The sequence below is a fragment of the Lampetra fluviatilis genome, chromosome 55, assembly GCF_964198595.1.
Source record: "Lampetra fluviatilis chromosome 55, kcLamFluv1.1, whole genome shotgun sequence".
Taxonomy (NCBI): Eukaryota; Metazoa; Chordata; class Hyperoartia; order Petromyzontiformes; family Petromyzontidae; genus Lampetra; species Lampetra fluviatilis.
In genome coordinates this window covers 7605331-7622620 of record NC_136329.1, presented here as the reverse complement: position 1 = coordinate 7622620, position 17290 = coordinate 7605331, and positions in this window count along the sequence as shown.

Sequence of the window (17290 nt, the reverse complement as noted above, 5' to 3'; positions counted from 1 at the left end):
AGGCAGTCGCCCTCCAACAACAACGGAGGGCGGAGGAGCGACGCTCACAATAACGAGCGGAGCGCCGGGTGGCTAAAGCACAGCAAGTTGGCACAGTAGGGGGCACAGGTGGTGCATCAGCCAGTCATCTCAGTCATCTCGGTCATCTCAGTCAGTCGACCCGTGGCACCTGGGTCTGCCCCGTGACCTCCTGCCAGCGGGCGTTCGACACTTCACGTGGCCTCAAGGTGCACATGGCCTGGCACAAGCGTCGTGGTGACGTCACCGCCACTTAGTGGCGAATGGCGGTTGTTGTTGTTGTGTCTGTGTGTGTCTGTGTGTGTAGTGTGTGTGTGTGTGTCTGTGTGTCTGTGTGTGTGAGTGTAATGTCTGTGTGTGTGTCTGTGTAGTGTCTGTGTGTGTGTGTGTCTGTGTGTAGTGTGTGTGTGTAGTGTCTGTGTGTGTGACTGTGTCTATGTGTGTGTCTGTGTGTGTGTGAGTGTGTGTCTGTGTGTAGTGTCTGTGTGTGTCTGTGTGTGTGTATATGTGTGTGTGTGAGCGTGTGTGTGTCTGTGTGTGTGTCTATGTGTGTCTGTGTGTCTGTGTGTGTGAGTGTTTGTGTGTCTGTGTGTGTTTCTGTGTGTGTGTCTGTGTGTGCCTGTGTGTGTGTGTCTGTGTGTGTATCTGTGTGTGTGTGTGAATGAGTGTCTGTGTGTGTCTGTGTGTGTCTGTGAGTGTGTGTGTAGTTTGTGTGTCTGTGTGTGTGTGTAGTGTGTCTGTGTGTCTATGTGTGTGTGTCTATGTGCGTCTGTGTGTGTACGTGTGTAATGTCTGTGTCTGTGTGTGTCTGTGTCTGTGTGTGTGTGTCTGTGTGTTTGTGTGTGTCTGTGTGTGTGAGTGTGTGTGTGTCTGTGTGTGTGAGTGTGTGTGTGTGTCTGTGTGTGTGTCTGTGTGTGTGAGTGTGTGTGTGTCTGTGTGTCTGTGTGTGTGTCTGTGTGTGTGAGTGTGTGTGTGTGTCTGTGTGTGTGTCTGTGTGTCTATGTGTGTGTGTGTGTGTCTGTGTGTGGGCCTGGTGCTGACCACCCACCCGCTTCGCGCGCCGTGCCGGTCGCCTTCACAGGCGCTGCTGCTACTCGCTAACAGCACTTGCCCCGACAGTCAGTCACAGGCTACACGGGGGATCTTTGTCTGTGTGTCCGTACGTACACCGCACGTGTGCGTGTGTCTGTCTGCCTGCACCACCACCACCCCCCGTGTGATTTTGCAGACCTCGCCAATGACCCCATTGTCCTCAGCTCTCGACGGGGATTTGGGGCACAAAGCGTGGCGCGTCCCATCGGCTCTGCTCGCTCAGCTCTTCCTCGCTTCGCGGTGGCAGTGCCACCCAGCCACGTGTCACCATCAGTGGCATTGCCACCCAGCCCACGTGTCACCATCAGTGGCAATGCCACACACCCACGTGTCACCATCAGTGGCATTGCCACCCAGCCCACGTGTCACCATCAGTGGCATTGCCACCCAGCCACGAGCCACCATCAATGGCAATGCCACCCAGCCACGTGCCACCATCAGTGGCAATGCCACCCAGCCCACGTGTCACCATCAGTGGCAATGCCACCGAGCCCACGTGCCACAATCAGTGGCAATGCCACCCAGCCCACGTGTCACCATCAGTGGCAATGCCACCCACCCACGCGCCACCATCAATGGCAATGCCACCCACCCACGTGCCACCATCAGTGGCATTGCCACCCAGCCACGTGCCACCATCAGTGGCAATGCCACCCAGCCACGTGTCACCATCAGTGGCAATGCCACCCAGCCACGTGCCACAATCAGTGGCAATGCCATCCAGCCCACGTGCCACCATCAGTGGCAATGCCACCCAGCCCACGTGCCACCATCAGTGGCAATGCCACCCAGCCACGTGTCACCATCAGTGGCAATGCCATCCAGCCCACGTGCCACCATCAGTGGCAATGCCACCCAGCCACGTGCCACAATCAGTGGCAATGCCATCCAGCCCACGTGCCACCATCAGTGGCAATGCCACCCAGCCACGTGCCACAATCAGTGGCAATGCCATCCAGCCCACGTGCCACCATCAGTGGCAATGCCACCCAGCCACGTGCCACCATCAGTGGCAATGCCATTCAGCCCACGTGCCACCATCAGTGGCAATGCCACCCAGCCACGTGCCACAATCAGTGGCAATGCCATCCAGCCCACGTGCCACAATCAGTGGCAATGCCATCCAGCCCACGTGCCACCATCAGTGGCAATGCCACCCAGCCACGTGCCACAATCAGTGGCAATGCCATCCAGCCCACGTGCCACCATCAGTGGCAATGCCACCCAGCCACGTGCCACAATCAGTGGCAATGCCATCCAGCCCACGTGCCACCATCAGTGGCAATGCCACCCAGCCACGTGCCACAATCAGTGGCAATGCCATCCAGCCCACATGCCACCATCAGTGGCAATGCCACCCAGCCACGTGCCACAATCAGTGGCAATGCCATCCAGCCCACGTGCCACAATCAGTGGCAATGCCATCCAGCCCACGTGCCACAATCAGTGGCAATGCCACCCAGCCACGTGCCACCATCAGTGGCATTGCCACCCAGCCACGTGCCACCATCAGTGGCAATGCCACCCAGCCCATGCGCCACAATCAGTGGCAATGCCACCCATCCCACCTGCCATAATCAGTGGCAATGCCACCCAGCCACGTGCCACCATCAGTGGCAATGCCACCTAGCCCACGCGCCACCATCAGTGGCAATGCCACCATCAGTGGCAATGCCACCCAGCCACGTGTCACCATCAGTGGCAATGCCACCCAGCCCACGTGCCACAATCAGTGGCAATGCCACCATCAGTGGCAATGCCACCCAGCCACGTGTCACCATCAGTGGCAATGCCACCCAGCCCACGCGCCACAATCAGTGGCAATGCCACCCAGCCATGTGCCACCATCAGTGGCAATGCCACCATCAGTGGCAATGCCACCCAGCCACGTGCCACCATCAGTGGCAATGCCACCCAGCCCATGCGCCACAATCAGTGGCAATACCACCCAGCCCACGCGCCACCATCAGTGGCAATGCCACCCAGCCACGCGCCCCCATCAGTGGCATTGCCAACCAGCCCACGCGCCACAATCAGTGGCAATGCCACCCAGCCCACCTGCCATAATCAGTGGCAATGCCACTCACCCACGTGCCACCATCAGTGGCAATGCCACCCAGCCATGTACCACCATCAGTGGCAATGCCACCCAGCCACCAATTAGTGGCAATGCCACCCAGCCACCAATTAGTGGCAATGCCACCCACCCACGCGCCACCATCAGTGGCAATGCCACACGCCACAATCAGTGGCAATGCCACCCAGCCACCAATTAGTGGCAATGCCACCCAGCCATGTGCCACCATCAGTGGCAATGCCACCCAGCCACCAATTAGTGGCAAAGCCACCCAGCCACCAATTAGTGGCAATGCCACCCACCCACACGCCACCATCAGTGGCAATGCCACGCGCCACAATCAGTGGCAATGCCACCCAGCCACCAATTAGTGGCAATGCCACCCAGCCATGTGCCACCATCAGTGGCAATGCCACCCATCCACGTGTCACCATCAGTGGCAATGCCACCCATCCACGTCACCCCCCCCCCAACCAACTCGGCCCAAAAAAATCGGAATCTTGTATTTATATCGCAGGAGGAATACGATTAGTTCTAAAGCTCTTTAGGTGCAGTTAAGGGGGGACGGGAGTGAGAGCATTGCAGCAGTCAAACAGCTCGAATCGGTGCAGCTCCACGACGTTGTATCGATCCACTGCTAGATGAGGTAGAGATGGAGATCAAACTATTGTAAAACTAATCGATTGAAAAACGATTTCACTCTTTTTTTTACCCTACGTAAGATCGATCCGCTGCTGGATGAGGTAGGGCGGGAGGGCGGTCAAACTAATCGATTTAAAAAGATTGCACTTTTTACCCTGCGTAGTATCGATCCACTGTTGGATGAGGTTGGGAGGGAGGTCAAACTAATCGATTAGAAACGACTGCACTTTGTTCACCCTACGTAGTATCGATCGACTGCTGAATGAGGTTGGGAGGGAGGTCAAACTAATCGATTAGAAACGACTGCACTTTGTTCACCCTACGTAGTATCGATCCACTGCTGGATGAGGAAAGGAGGTCCAAATAATGTCAAACTAATCGATTAAAGACGATTGCACCATTCACCCCACGTAGTATCGATCCACCGCTGAATGAGGGATGGAGGGAGGCAGGGGAGTCAAACGATTGCAAACTCGATTTGAAGCTTTCGTTAAACTAATCGATTGTAAACTTTCATCAAACTAATCGATTGCAAACTCATCGTTTGCGTCGTTCTGCCTCGTATTGACCCGTCACATTTTTATTGTTCTATCTCATTTGTATTCGTTGTTTTTTTTTTCCGGTAAAAGTCACGAAGGTAAAAAGAATTGAATTGAATAAATGAATAAACGACTCGATTAAATCACGACGTTTCGGGCGCTACACAAGCGTCCATCATCAGGTGGGCAAGCGTTGATCTGCTGCCGATGATGATGATGAAGACTGTCTCACCTACGACACTTTACCGAAACCACCAAAGAGTATGAATCATTGCGGTCACGAACGCTTCAAATCTACAACTATCTCATTTGCTTTTAAATTTCGATTTAAAGCTTTCGTGACTGCAGGGATTCATCTTCTTGGTTCTTTCGCTAAAGTCACGTAGAAGGGAAATAATAATAAAATAATAAAAATAAAACATAATAAAATTTCGATTTAAATCTTTTGTGACTGCAGGGATTCATCTTCTTGGTTCTTTCGCTAAAGTCACGTAGAAGGGAAATAATAAAATAATAAAAATAAAACATAATAAAGTTCTCATTTGCGTTGAATCCGATTGATGTGTATATGTCCTCGACTCTCGGTGGGTCTCTTTCTCTCTGCAACGTCTATGGATGTTGCCCGGTGAGATTGTCACGAATCTAAAGCGAGTGATATTCGAGGCACAGATATCAATTTGGAGGAGGGGGGGGGTGTGGGAGAGACAAAGGCAGCCGGGAATGGTACCGCCACGATGCGTACGTGAAGACCCATGGGATAGACCGACGGATACTTTGCGTAGACATTTCCAGGGATCTATCTACAAGGCAAAGATCCCCCGTGTAGCCTCAACAGACTGTAGGGGCAAGTGCTGTTAGCGAGCACCTATGAAAGCCGGAACGGTACACGAGGGGGTGGGTGGCCAGCACCACGCCCGACCGCCTTTGTCTCCCAAGTGGCGATGTTTACTACACACCGCACCAGGTACTCATTTGAGCCTGAGTCGACCTAGGGGAGGCCCACGACCGGTTCAGATAATCGTCACTGGTGTTGGCCGTGAGCGTGAATCGAACCTGGGTCGCCGGTTTCGTAGCGTAGCGTAGCGCTAACCGCTACACCCACCGCTCCCCACACACACACAGACATACACACACAACAACAACAACCGACATTCGCCACTAAGTGGCGGTGACGTCACCACGACGCTTGTGCCAGGCCATGTGCACCTTGAGGCCACGTGAAGTGTCGAACGCCCGCTGGCAGGAGGTCACGGGGCAGACCCAGGTGCCACGGGTCGACTGACCGAGATGACCGAGATGACTGGCTGATGCACCACCTGTGCCCCCTACTGTACCAACTTGCTGTGCTTTAGCCACCCGGCGCTCCGCTCGTTTTGTGAGCGTCGCTCCTCCGCCCTCGGTTGTTGTCAGAGGGCGACTGCCTCCAACTGCCCAGTAGCGTCCTTCACGAGCCTCCTCCACAGAGGCCGATCTTGACACCGCTGGTACCGGTCATCGGCAAGTCCACTCAGCTCCACGTCCTCCTGTACCACATCACTCCATCTCTTCTCTAGCCCGTGCCGCTGATGCACCACCTGTGCCCCCTACTGTGCCAACTACATACACACACATACACACACATTCACACACATACATACACACACACATACACACAAACACATACATACATACACATACATACACACATACACGCACCGTCTCACCTGCGCGCGCGAACCCGGTGGTAAAAGTCTCGCGCTGTCGGGACGAGGGGGGGGGGATATTGGGGGCTGGGTGATGGGGGTGGTGGTGGGGAGTGGTGGTGCAGTGGTTAGCGCACTGTGTGTGTGGTGGTGTAGTGGTGGTGCAGTGGTTAGCGCACTGTGTGTGTGTGGGGAGTGGTTGTGCAGTGGTTAACGCACTGTGTGTGTGTGGGGAGTGGTGGTGCAGTAGTTAGCGCACTGTGTGTGTGTTGGGAGTGGTGGTGCAGTGGTTAACACAATGTGTGTGTGTGGGGAGTGGTGGTGCAGTGGTTAGCGCACTGTGTGTATGTGGGGAGTTGTGGTGCAGTGGTTATCGCACTGGGTGTGTGTGGGGAGTGGTGGTGCAGTGGTTAGCGCACTGGGTGTGTGTGGGGAGTGGTGGTGCAGTGGTTAGCGCACTGGGTGTGTGGGGGGGGAGCGGTGGTGCAGTGTTTAGCGCACTGTGTGTGTGTGGGGAGCGGTGGTGCAGTGGTTAACGCACTGTGTGTGTGTGGAGAGTGGTGGTGCAGTGGTTAGCGCATGGTGTGTGTGTGGGGGGGGGGGGAGTGGTGGTGCAGTGGTTAGCGCACTGTGTGTGTGGGGAGCGGTAGTGCAGTGGTTAGCGCACTGTGTGTGTGTGGGGAGTGGTGGTGCAGTGGTTAGCGCACTGTGTGTGTGTGGGGAGTGGTGGTGCAGTGGTTAGCGCACTGTGTGTGTGTGGGGAGTGGTGGTGCAGTGGTTAGCGCACTGTGTGTGTGTGGGGAGTGGTGGTGCAGTGGTTATCGCACTGTGTGTGTGTGGGGAGTGGTGGTGCAGTGGTTAGCGCACTGTGTGTGTGTTGGGAGTGGTGGTGCAGTGGTTAGCGCACTGTGTGTGTGGGGGGAGCGGTGGTGCAGTGGTTAGCGCACTGTGTGTGTGTGGGGAGTGGTGGTGCAGTGGTTAGCGCACGGTGTGTGTGTGTGGGGGGGGGAGTGGTGGTGCAGTGGTTATCGCAGTGTGTGTGTGTGGAGTGGTGGTGCAGTGGTTAGCGCACTGTGTGTGTGTGTGTGGGAGTGGTGGTGCAGTGGCTAGCGCACTGTGTGTGTGGGGGGGGGAGTGGTGGTGCAGTGGTTAGCGCACTTCCTCGTGTGCCACAGCGCCGGCAGCTTTCATAGGCGCTGCTACTCGCTAACAGCACTTGCCCCAACAGTCTGTTACAGGCTACACGGTGGATCTTTGTCTTTGTGTGTTCATAGGCGCTGCTGCTACTCACTAACAGCACTTGCCCCAGCAGTCTGTTACAGGCTACACGGGGGACCTTTGTCTTTGGGGGTGGTGGTGGGGTGGGTAAGGGGGGCTAAGGGGGAGGGGGGCTGAGGGGGCCTATTGGGGACGGTGGGTGGGGGGGATTTGGAGGCAGGGGGGAGGGGGAGGGGTCACGTGCTCCACGCGGCCACGTGCCACGCGCTCTGGTTCGAGGGAGAGAGAAAAAAAGCCACGTGACCGCGAGAGAGAAACCACGTGGTCGCGAGAGAGAAACCACGTGACCGGGAGAGAGAAACCACGTGGTCGCGAGGGAGAAACCACGTGGTCGCGAGAGAGAAACCACGTGACTGCGAGAGAGAAACCACGTGGTCGCGAGAAACCACGTGGTCGCGAGAGAGAAACCACGTGGTCGCGAGAGAGAAGCCACGTGGTCGCGAGAGAGAAACCACGTGGTCGCGAGAGAGAAACCACGTGGTCGCGAGGGAGAAACCACGTGGTCGCGAGGGAGAAACCACGTGGTCGCGAGGGAGAAACCACGTGGTCGCGAGGGAGAAACCACGTGGTCGCGAGAGAGAAACCACGTGGTCGCGAGGGAGAAACCACGTGGTCGCGAGGGAGAAACAACGTGGTCGCGAGAGAGAAACCACGTGGTCGCGAGAGAGAAACCACGTGGTCGCGAGGGAGAAACCACGTGGTCGCGAGAGAGAAACCACGTGGTCGCGAGGGAGAAACCACGTGGTCGCGAGAGAGAAACCACGTGGTCGCGAGGGAGAAACCACGTGGTCGCGAGGGAGAAACCACGTGGTCGCGAGAGAGAAACCACGTGGTCGCGAGGGAGAAACCACGTGGTCGCGAGGGAGAAACAACGTGGTCGCGAGAGAGAAACCACGTGGTCGCGAGAGAGAAACCACGTGGTCGCGAGGGAGAAACCACGTGGTCGCGAGAGAGAAACCACGTGGTCGCGAGGGAGAAACAACGTGGTCGCGAGAGAAAAACCACGTGGTCGCGAGAGAGAAACCACGTGGTCGCGAGATAGAAACCACGTGGTAGCGAGAGAGAAACCACGTGGTCGCGAGAGAGAAACCACGTGGTCGCGAGAGAGAAACCAAGTGACCGCGAGAGAGAAACCACGTGGTCGCGAGGGAGAAACCACGTGACCGCGAGAGAGAAACCACGTGGTCGCGAGAAACCACGTGGTCGCGAGAGAGAAACCACGTGGTCGCGAGAAAGAAGCCACGTGGTCGCGAGGGAGAAACCACGTGGTCGCGAGAGAGAAACCACGTGGTCGCGAGGGAGAAACCACGTGGTCGCGAGGGAGAAACCACGTGGTCGCGAGGGAGAAACCACGTGGTCGCGAGGGAGAAACCACGTGGTCGCGAGGGAGAAACCACGTGGTCGCGAGGGAGAAACCACGTGGTCGCGAGAGAGAAACCACGTGGTCGCGAGAAACCACGTGGTCGCGAGAGAGAAACCACGTGGTCGCGAGAGAGAAGCCACGTGGTCACGAGAGAGAAACCACGTGGTCGCGAGAGAGAAACCACGTGGTCGCGAGGGAGAAACCACGTGGTCGCGAGGGAGAAACCACGTGGTCGCGAGGGAGAAACCACGTGGTCGCGAGAGAGAAACCACGTGGTCGCGAGGGAGAAACCACGTGGTCGCGAGAGAGAAACCACGTGGTCGCGAGGGAGAAACAACGTGGTCGCGAGAGAGAAACCACGTGGTCGCGAGAGAGAAACCACGTGGTCGCGAGATAGAAACCACGTGGTAGCGAGAGAGAAACCACGTGGTCGCGAGAGAGAAACCACGTGGTCGCGAGAGAGAAACCAAGTGACCGCGAGAGAGAAACCATGTGGTCGCGAGGGAGAAACCACGTGACCGCGAGAGAGAAACCACGTGGTCGCGAGAAATCACGTGGTCGCGAGAGAGAAACCACGTGGTCGCGAGAGAGAAGCCACGTGGTCGCGAGGGAGAAACCACGTGGTCGCGAGAGAGAAACCACGTGGTCGCGAGGGAGAAACCACGTGGTCGCGAGGGAGAAACCACGTGGTCGCGAGGGAGAAACCACGTGGTCGCGAGGGAGAAACCACGTGGTCGCGAGGGAGAAACCACGTGGTCGCGAGAGAGAAACCACGTGGTCGCGAGGGAGAAACCACGTGGTCGCGAGAGAGAAACCACGTGGTCGCGAGAGAGAAACCACGTGGTCGCGAGAGAGAAACCACGTGGTCGCGAGAGAGAAACCACGTGGTCGCGAGAGAGAAACCACGTGGTCGCGAGAGAGAAACCACGTGGTCGCGAGAGAGAAACCACGTGGTCGCGAGAGAGAAACCACGTGGTCGCGAGAGAGAAACCACGTGGTCGCGAGGGAGAAACCACGTGGTCGCGAGGGAGAAACCACGTGGTCGCGAGGGAGAAACCACGTGGTCGCGAGGGAGAAACCACGTGGTCGCGAGGGAGAAACCACGTGGTCGCGAGGGAGAAACCACGTGGTCGCGAGAGAGAAACCACGTGGTCGCGAGAAACCACGTGGTCGCGAGAGAGAAACCACGTGGTCGCGAGAGAGAAGCCACGTGGTCACGAGAGAGAAACCACGTGGTCGCGAGAGAGAAACCACGTGGTCGCGAGGGAGAAACCACGTGGTCGCGAGGGAGAAACCACGTGGTCGCGAGGGAGAAACCACGTGGTCGCGAGAGAGAAACCACGTGGTCGCGAGGGAGAAACCACGTGGTCGCGAGAGAGAAACCACGTGGTCGCGAGGGAGAAACAACGTGGTCGCGAGAGAGAAACCACGTGGTCGCGAGAGAGAAACCACGTGGTCGCGAGATAGAAACCACGTGGTAGCGAGAGAGAAACCACGTGGTCGCGAGAGAGAAACCACGTGGTCGCGAGAGAGAAACCAAGTGACCGCGAGAGAGAAACCATGTGGTCGCGAGGGAGAAACCACGTGACCGCGAGAGAGAAACCACGTGGTCGCGAGAAATCACGTGGTCGCGAGAGAGAAACCACGTGGTCGCGAGAGAGAAGCCACGTGGTCGCGAGGGAGAAACCACGTGGTCGCGAGAGAGAAACCACGTGGTCGCGAGGGAGAAACCACGTGGTCGCGAGGGAGAAACCACGTGGTCGCGAGGGAGAAACCACGTGGTCGCGAGGGAGAAACCACGTGGTCGCGAGGGAGAAACCACGTGGTCGCGAGAGAGAAACCACGTGGTCGCGAGGGAGAAACCACGTGGTCGCGAGAGAGAAACCACGTGGTCGCGAGAGAGAAACCACGTGGTCGCGAGAGAGAAACCACGTGGTCGCGAGAGAGAAACCACGTGGTCGCGAGAGAGAAACCACGTGGTCGCGAGAGAGAAACCACGTGGTCGCGAGAGAGAAACCACGTGGTCGCGAGAGAGAAACCACGTGGTCGCGAGAGAGAAACCACGTGGTCGCGAGAGAGAAACCACGTGGTCGCGAGAGAGAAACCACGTGGTCGCGAGAGAGAAACCACGTGGTCGCGAGAGAGAAACCACGTGGTCGCGAGAGAGAAACCACGTGGTCGCGAGAGAGAAACCACGTGGTCGCGAGAGAGAAACCACGTGGTCGCGAGGGAGAAACCACGTGGTCGCGAGAGAGAAACCACGTGGTCGCGAGAAACCACGTGGTCGCGAGAGAGAAGCCACGTGGTCGCGAGGGAGAAACCACGTGGTCGCGAGGGAGAAACCACGTGGTCGCGAGAGAGAAACCACGTGGTCGTGAAAGAGAAGCCACGTGGTCGCGAGAGAGAAACCACGTGGTCGCGAGGGAGAAACCACGTGGTCGCGAGGGAGAAACCACGTGGTCGCGAGGGAGAAACCACGTGGTCGCGAGGGAGAAACCACGTGGTCGCGAGGGAGAAACCACGTGGTCGCGAGAGAGAAACCACGTGGTCGCGAGGGAGAAACCACGTGGTCGCGAGAGAGAAACCACGTGGTCGCGAGAGAGAAACCACGTGGTCGCGAGAGAGAAACCACGTGGTCGCGAGAGAGAAACCACGTGGTCGCGAGGGAGAAACCACGTGGTCGCGAGAGAGAAACCACGTGGTCGCGAGGGAGAAACCACGTGGTCGCGAGGGAGAAACCACGTGGTCGCGAGGGAGAAACCACGTGGTCGCGAGAGAGAAACCACGTGGTCGCGAGGGAGAAACCACGTGGTCGCGAGGGAGAAACCACGTGGTCGCGAGAGAGAAACCACGTGGTCGCGGGAGAGAAAACAAGCCACGTGGTCGCGAGAGAGAAACCACGTGGTCGCGAGAGAGAAACCACGTGGTCGCGGGAGAGAAAACAAGCCACGTGGTCGCGAGAGAGAAACCACGTGGTTGCGAGAGACAAAGAGATGGGGAGGAGCCAGGGGCGGGTGGGGGGGGGCAAGGGGAGGGGGGAGGAGAAGTGGAGGGAAGAGAGAATCAACGGGGAGAGGTGATGATTGGCAGGGAGATTGGAGAGAGAGATGAGATGGAAATGGGAATGATGAGACGATGAAAATGGGCAGGCAGAGGGAGAGATTCACTACGGCAGACACACACACACACACTGGGAGGTCCTAGGGGAGGGGGGAAATCTCTCAGCCTGGAGAACATCGTGGGACAAAGTGGGGATGTTTCGATTTGAAGCTTTCGTGCCTGCAAGGATTGATATGATTGGTACTTTCGGTAAAGTTAGGTAGAAGGGAAATAATAAAATAATAAAAATATAAAACAATAAAAATTCTCACGACGTTTCGACTGCAACACACAAGAAATCATCATCAGGTGTGAAATCCACAGCAAGAAAATTTGAAAAAGTGTTTTTTCTTTAAAATTTGTCTGTGTGTGCGGGGAGCGGTGGTGCAGTAGTTAGCGCACTGTATGTGTGTGTGTGTTTGGGGAGCGGTGGTGCAGTGGTTAGCGCACTGTGTGTGTGTGGGGAGCGGTGGTGCAGTGGTTAGCGCACTGTGTGTGTGTGTGGGGAGCGGTGGTGCAGTGGTTAGCGCACTGTGTGTGTGGTGGTGTAGTGGTGGTGCAGTGGTTAGCGCACTGTGTGTGTGTGTTTGGGGAGCGGTGGTGCAGTGGTTAGCGCACTGTGTGTGTGTGTGGAGCGGTGGTGCAGTGGTTAGCGCACTGTGTGTGTGTATGGGGAGTGGTGGTGCAGTGGTTAGCGCAGTGTGTGTGTGGGGAGCGGTGGTGCAGTGGTTAGCGCACTGAGGACGGCTGCTTGCGTTGTGGCCGAAACGTCGTGAGAATTTTATTATGTTTTATTTTTATTATTATCTTATTTCCTTTCTACGTGACTTTAGAAAAAAACAAGAATATGAATGAAGTGGGGATGACCCCGCTGAGGCTGCGGTGCCTCAAATATTGGAAGAAGAAGTCACCCCCTGTGAGTGGGCTGGCTGAGGTGCCATCTGTTGAGGAAGTACTGAAGGCGATCCGGAGTCTGAGACCAGGAAAAGCGCCGGGCAGATATGATCTCCCAAGCGAAATGCTTGAGGGAGGGTGGCGTTTGTGCACAGACTGCCCTACATGACATCATAACAACAGTCTGGACCACACAAGCGGTCGAAACGCCGTGGGTCTTTTGGCTTTTATTTTAATTTTTTTATTAATTTGAAATGAAAATTAAATTAAAATACAAAAAATAAATTAAAAGCAAATTTGAATTTCTACCCACGCGGCTTTACCGAACGAACCAAGAATATGAATTCCTGCAGTCGTGAAAGTTTAAGTTCAGGTGAGCTTCTTTTAAAACACATTCCTGCGGAGGGAGCTGGTAGGAACGTTGGGTTGCTCGGTCAATGGCCAGGGTCAACGGCGGCGTGGTGTATTCCGCAAAAATGGCCGACTGTGAGGGCGGGCACAAGCCGGTGTGAGTAGGTTAAACGTTGAGTTTTATAAGGGCACCACGGGGTGACCAGCCCCTCCCCACCCAGCCCTACCCCTCCCACCCCCCACCCAGCCCCACTCCTCCCACCCCCCACCCAGCCCCACTCTCCTCACCCAGCCCCTCCCCACCCAGCCCCACCCCTCCCACCCCCCACCCAGCCCCACTCTCCCCACCCAGCCACCCCCCACCCAGCCCCACCCAGCCCCTCCCCACCCCTCCCACCCCCCACCCAGCCCCACTCTCCTCACCCAGCCCCTCCCCACCCAGCCCCTCCCCACCCAGCCCCACCCCTCCCACCCCCCACCCAGCCCCACTCTCCCCACCCAGCCCCACTCTCCCCACCCAGCCCCTCCCCACCCAGCCCCACCCCTCCCACCCAGCCCCTCCCCACCCAGCCCCACCCCTCCCACCCCCCACCCAGCCCCACCCTCCCCACCCAGCCCCTCCCCACCCAGCCCCACCCCTCCCACCCAGCCCCTCCCCACCCTCCCCACCCAGCCCCACCCCTCACCCAGCCACACCCACCCCACCCAGCCCCTCCCCACCCTCCCCACCCAGCCCCTCCCCACCCTCCCCACCCAGCCCCTCCCCACCCAGCCCCTCCCCACCCAGCCCCTCCCCACCCAGCCCCTCCCCTCCCGCCCCACCCAGCCCCTCCCCTCCCACCCCACCCAGCCCCTCCCCTCCCACCCCACCCAGCCCCTCCCCACCCAGCCCCTCCCCACCCTCCCCACCCAGCCCCTCCCCTCCCACCCCACCCAGCCCCACCCCACCCTCCCCACCCAAGGGATGAGCCTGCGCCCTCCGCGGCATCCGAATCATGTTGAAATAAACAAAAGTGCTCAGACTCAGCAAATCGATTGTTTATTGCAATTCGTATTCGCGTTATTTACAGCAAAGGCGATAGGCGAGTGGACGTGCAGACCTCCATCAAAGACAGGACACACACACACACACGGTCGGAGCTGAGAGATCGTACAAAGATACATAAAGACACAGATCCACCGTATAGGCTTCACAGGCTGTTGGGGCAAGTGCTGTTAGCGAGTTGCAGCACCTATGAAGGCGCTGTGGCACACGAGGGGGTGGGTGGCCAGCACCACGCCCGGCCACCTTTGTCTCCCCCCACTGGCGACGTTTACTGCACCGCACCGAGTACTTGTTTGAGGCTGAGTCGACCTAGGGGAGGCCCAGGACCGGTTCAGATAATCGTCACTGGTGGTGGTCGTGAGCGGGAATCGAACCCGGGTCGCCAGGATCGTAGCGCAGCATAGCGCTAACCACTACACTACCGCTCCCCACACAGACACATACTCAGAGAAACATATAGAGATACATACACAGAAATACACACAGAGATTGCATACACAGAGATGCATACACAGAGATACACAGACATACGCACACTCAGAGAAACACAGAGATACACACACAGACATGCATACACACATATACTCAGAGATACATACACACCAAGATACACACAGATATATACACACAGTGACACACACACAGATACACACACAGTGACACACAGATACGGACAGAGATACACACACAGTGATGCACACACACAGACACACACACATCATTACGGTGAGTGTGTGTCTGTGTGTGTCTATTCTGCATGCAGCCATCGCCTCGTGTGGTTTTGCTTTGTGTGCTTATTTGTTTGGAACGCATCCACCACAGCTTGAGGAGATGTTAACTACCTCGCCTGGTCTACAGGAGGCCGTGGGTTTGATCCCGACCCTGACGATGCCTGCTGCTGTAAATTAGAAGTTTGCGTCTCTCTCTCATCATCATCACCACGGTGGCTAAGATATGTTAACTACCTCGCCTGGTATGCAGGAGGTCGTGGGTTCGATCCCGACCCTGACTATGCCTGCTGCTGTAGATTTGAAGTTTGCGTCTCTCTCGCTCTCTCATCATCATCATCACTGTGGCTAGGGGATGTTAACTACCTCGCCTGGTGTGTAGAAGGTCGTGGGTTCGATCCCGACCCTGACGATGCCTGCTGCTGTAGATTTGGAGTTTGAGTCTCTCTCTCTCATCATCACCACGGTGGCTAAGAGATGTTAACTACCTCGTCTGGTATGCAGGAGGTCGTGGGTTCGATCCCGACCCTGACGATGCCTGCTGCTGTAGATTTGGAGTTTGCGTCTCTCTCTCATCATCATCATCATCACTGTGGCTATGAGATGTTAACTACCTCGCCTGGTCTACAGGAGGCCGTGGGTTTGATCCCGACCCTGACGATGCCTGCTGCTGTAGATTTGGAGTTTGAGTCTCTCTCCCATCATCATCACTGTGGCTATGAGATGTTAACTACCTCGCCTGGTCTACAGGAGGCCGTGGGTTTGATCCCGACCCTGACGATGCCTGCTGCTGTAGCTTTGTAGTCTGCGTCTCTCTCTCATCATCATCATCATCACTGTGGCTATGAGATGTTAACTACCTCGCCTGGTCTACAGGAGGCCGTGGGTTTGATCCCGACCCTGACGATGCCTGCTGCTGTAGCTTTGTAGTCTGCGTCTCTCTCTCTCTCCCCGTGGTCGCGTGGATTTGTCTCCGGCTCCTCCGGTTTTGTCCCTTCACGTTTAGAATCAACGTCACCGCGCGTTCAGAGTGATTTGGCTGCTGCGATGCATTTCCACACGATGATGATGATGAGCTACCATTATTCGTGATAGTCGGGGTCGCTTCTAGAAAAGAGCTACACAGAAACTCAGTGGTGGTGCCTTGCCCGGTAACAATAAAACGCAGCTTACACCATTGGAATCTCCTTTGCCAGTAGCAAATATGATAATTGTTTTTTTTTTACCCTTTTATCTGGCAACAAAACTGACACTTTTTTTTTTACATACCCGCGGTCGGAATGCAAACGAAAAACACAACTCTGATAATGTATGCACTGTCCTTGAAATTGATTGGTCCACACCCGAGACAGCTTTTCTTAGAGCCTAGTCTCACATGGTGTTGGACCAGATGACGCCAAAAGGCGCACAACTCAAAGACAATACACCATCAGAGTATGAGAGCTCGGGGTAAGCATTTACACCATTGGAACCTCCTTTGCCAGTAGCAAAATATGATCGTTGGTTTTTTTACCCTTTTATTTGGCAACAAAACCGACACCTATTTTTTACAAGGAGTCATGTTTGCATTGAGCACAATACCTGCGGTCGGAATGCAAACGAAAAACACAACTCTGATAATGTATGCATTGTCCTTGAAATTGATTGGTCCACACTCGAGACAGTTTTTCATAGAGCCTAGTCTCACATGGTGCTGGACAGTGCATACATTATAAGAGTTGTGTTGTTTTTGTTTGCATTCCGACCGCAGGTATTGTGGTCAATGCAAACACGACTCCTTGTAAAAAATAGGTGTCAGTTTTGTCGTCAGATAAAAGGGTAAAAAAAAAACAATTATCAAACGTAGCTTAGTTTGGTTATAAGAATGGAATTGACCCTTTTTGGCAATAACACAGGAGTTGTGTTAAGATGTTAAAAACACCAAAATGAAACCTTTTGCAATGAATCATTAACCACACAGATACCTGTAGTGAACATGCAAACAAAAACCATGCTCTGGTAGTATACGATGATGCATTGTCTTCGAAACTGACAGACAGCTTTCTTTAGAGCCTAGCCTCACACAGCGTTAGACCAGAGGGCAACGCCAAAAGGCGGACAGCACAATGGCAATGCCACTCTCAGGACATTGAGAGCTCGGGTTGAGCAGCTGCTGCATCATTATTGCCATACACCAGGGGTGGGGAACGTCCGGCCTGTGGGCCGTGTGAGACCCGCGGAATAATTTGGTGTGGCCCTGCCAAAGCAACCGCAGACGGGACTCAAAATTCAATCAATCTCGGAGCAAACCTGGAAAAGCAGTTGCGAGTAGCAGCAACATCATCAGTACCAGCTAACAACATCACACGCCTCGCCAAAGAGAAGCAGTTCCAGCCCATGGCATTAGGGGCGAGTTAATTAAATGTTTGACCAAATATACTGGGCTAATTTTTAGGTTTATTCGGTAAAGTCACGTAGGTAAAAAATACAATTAAAATTTATA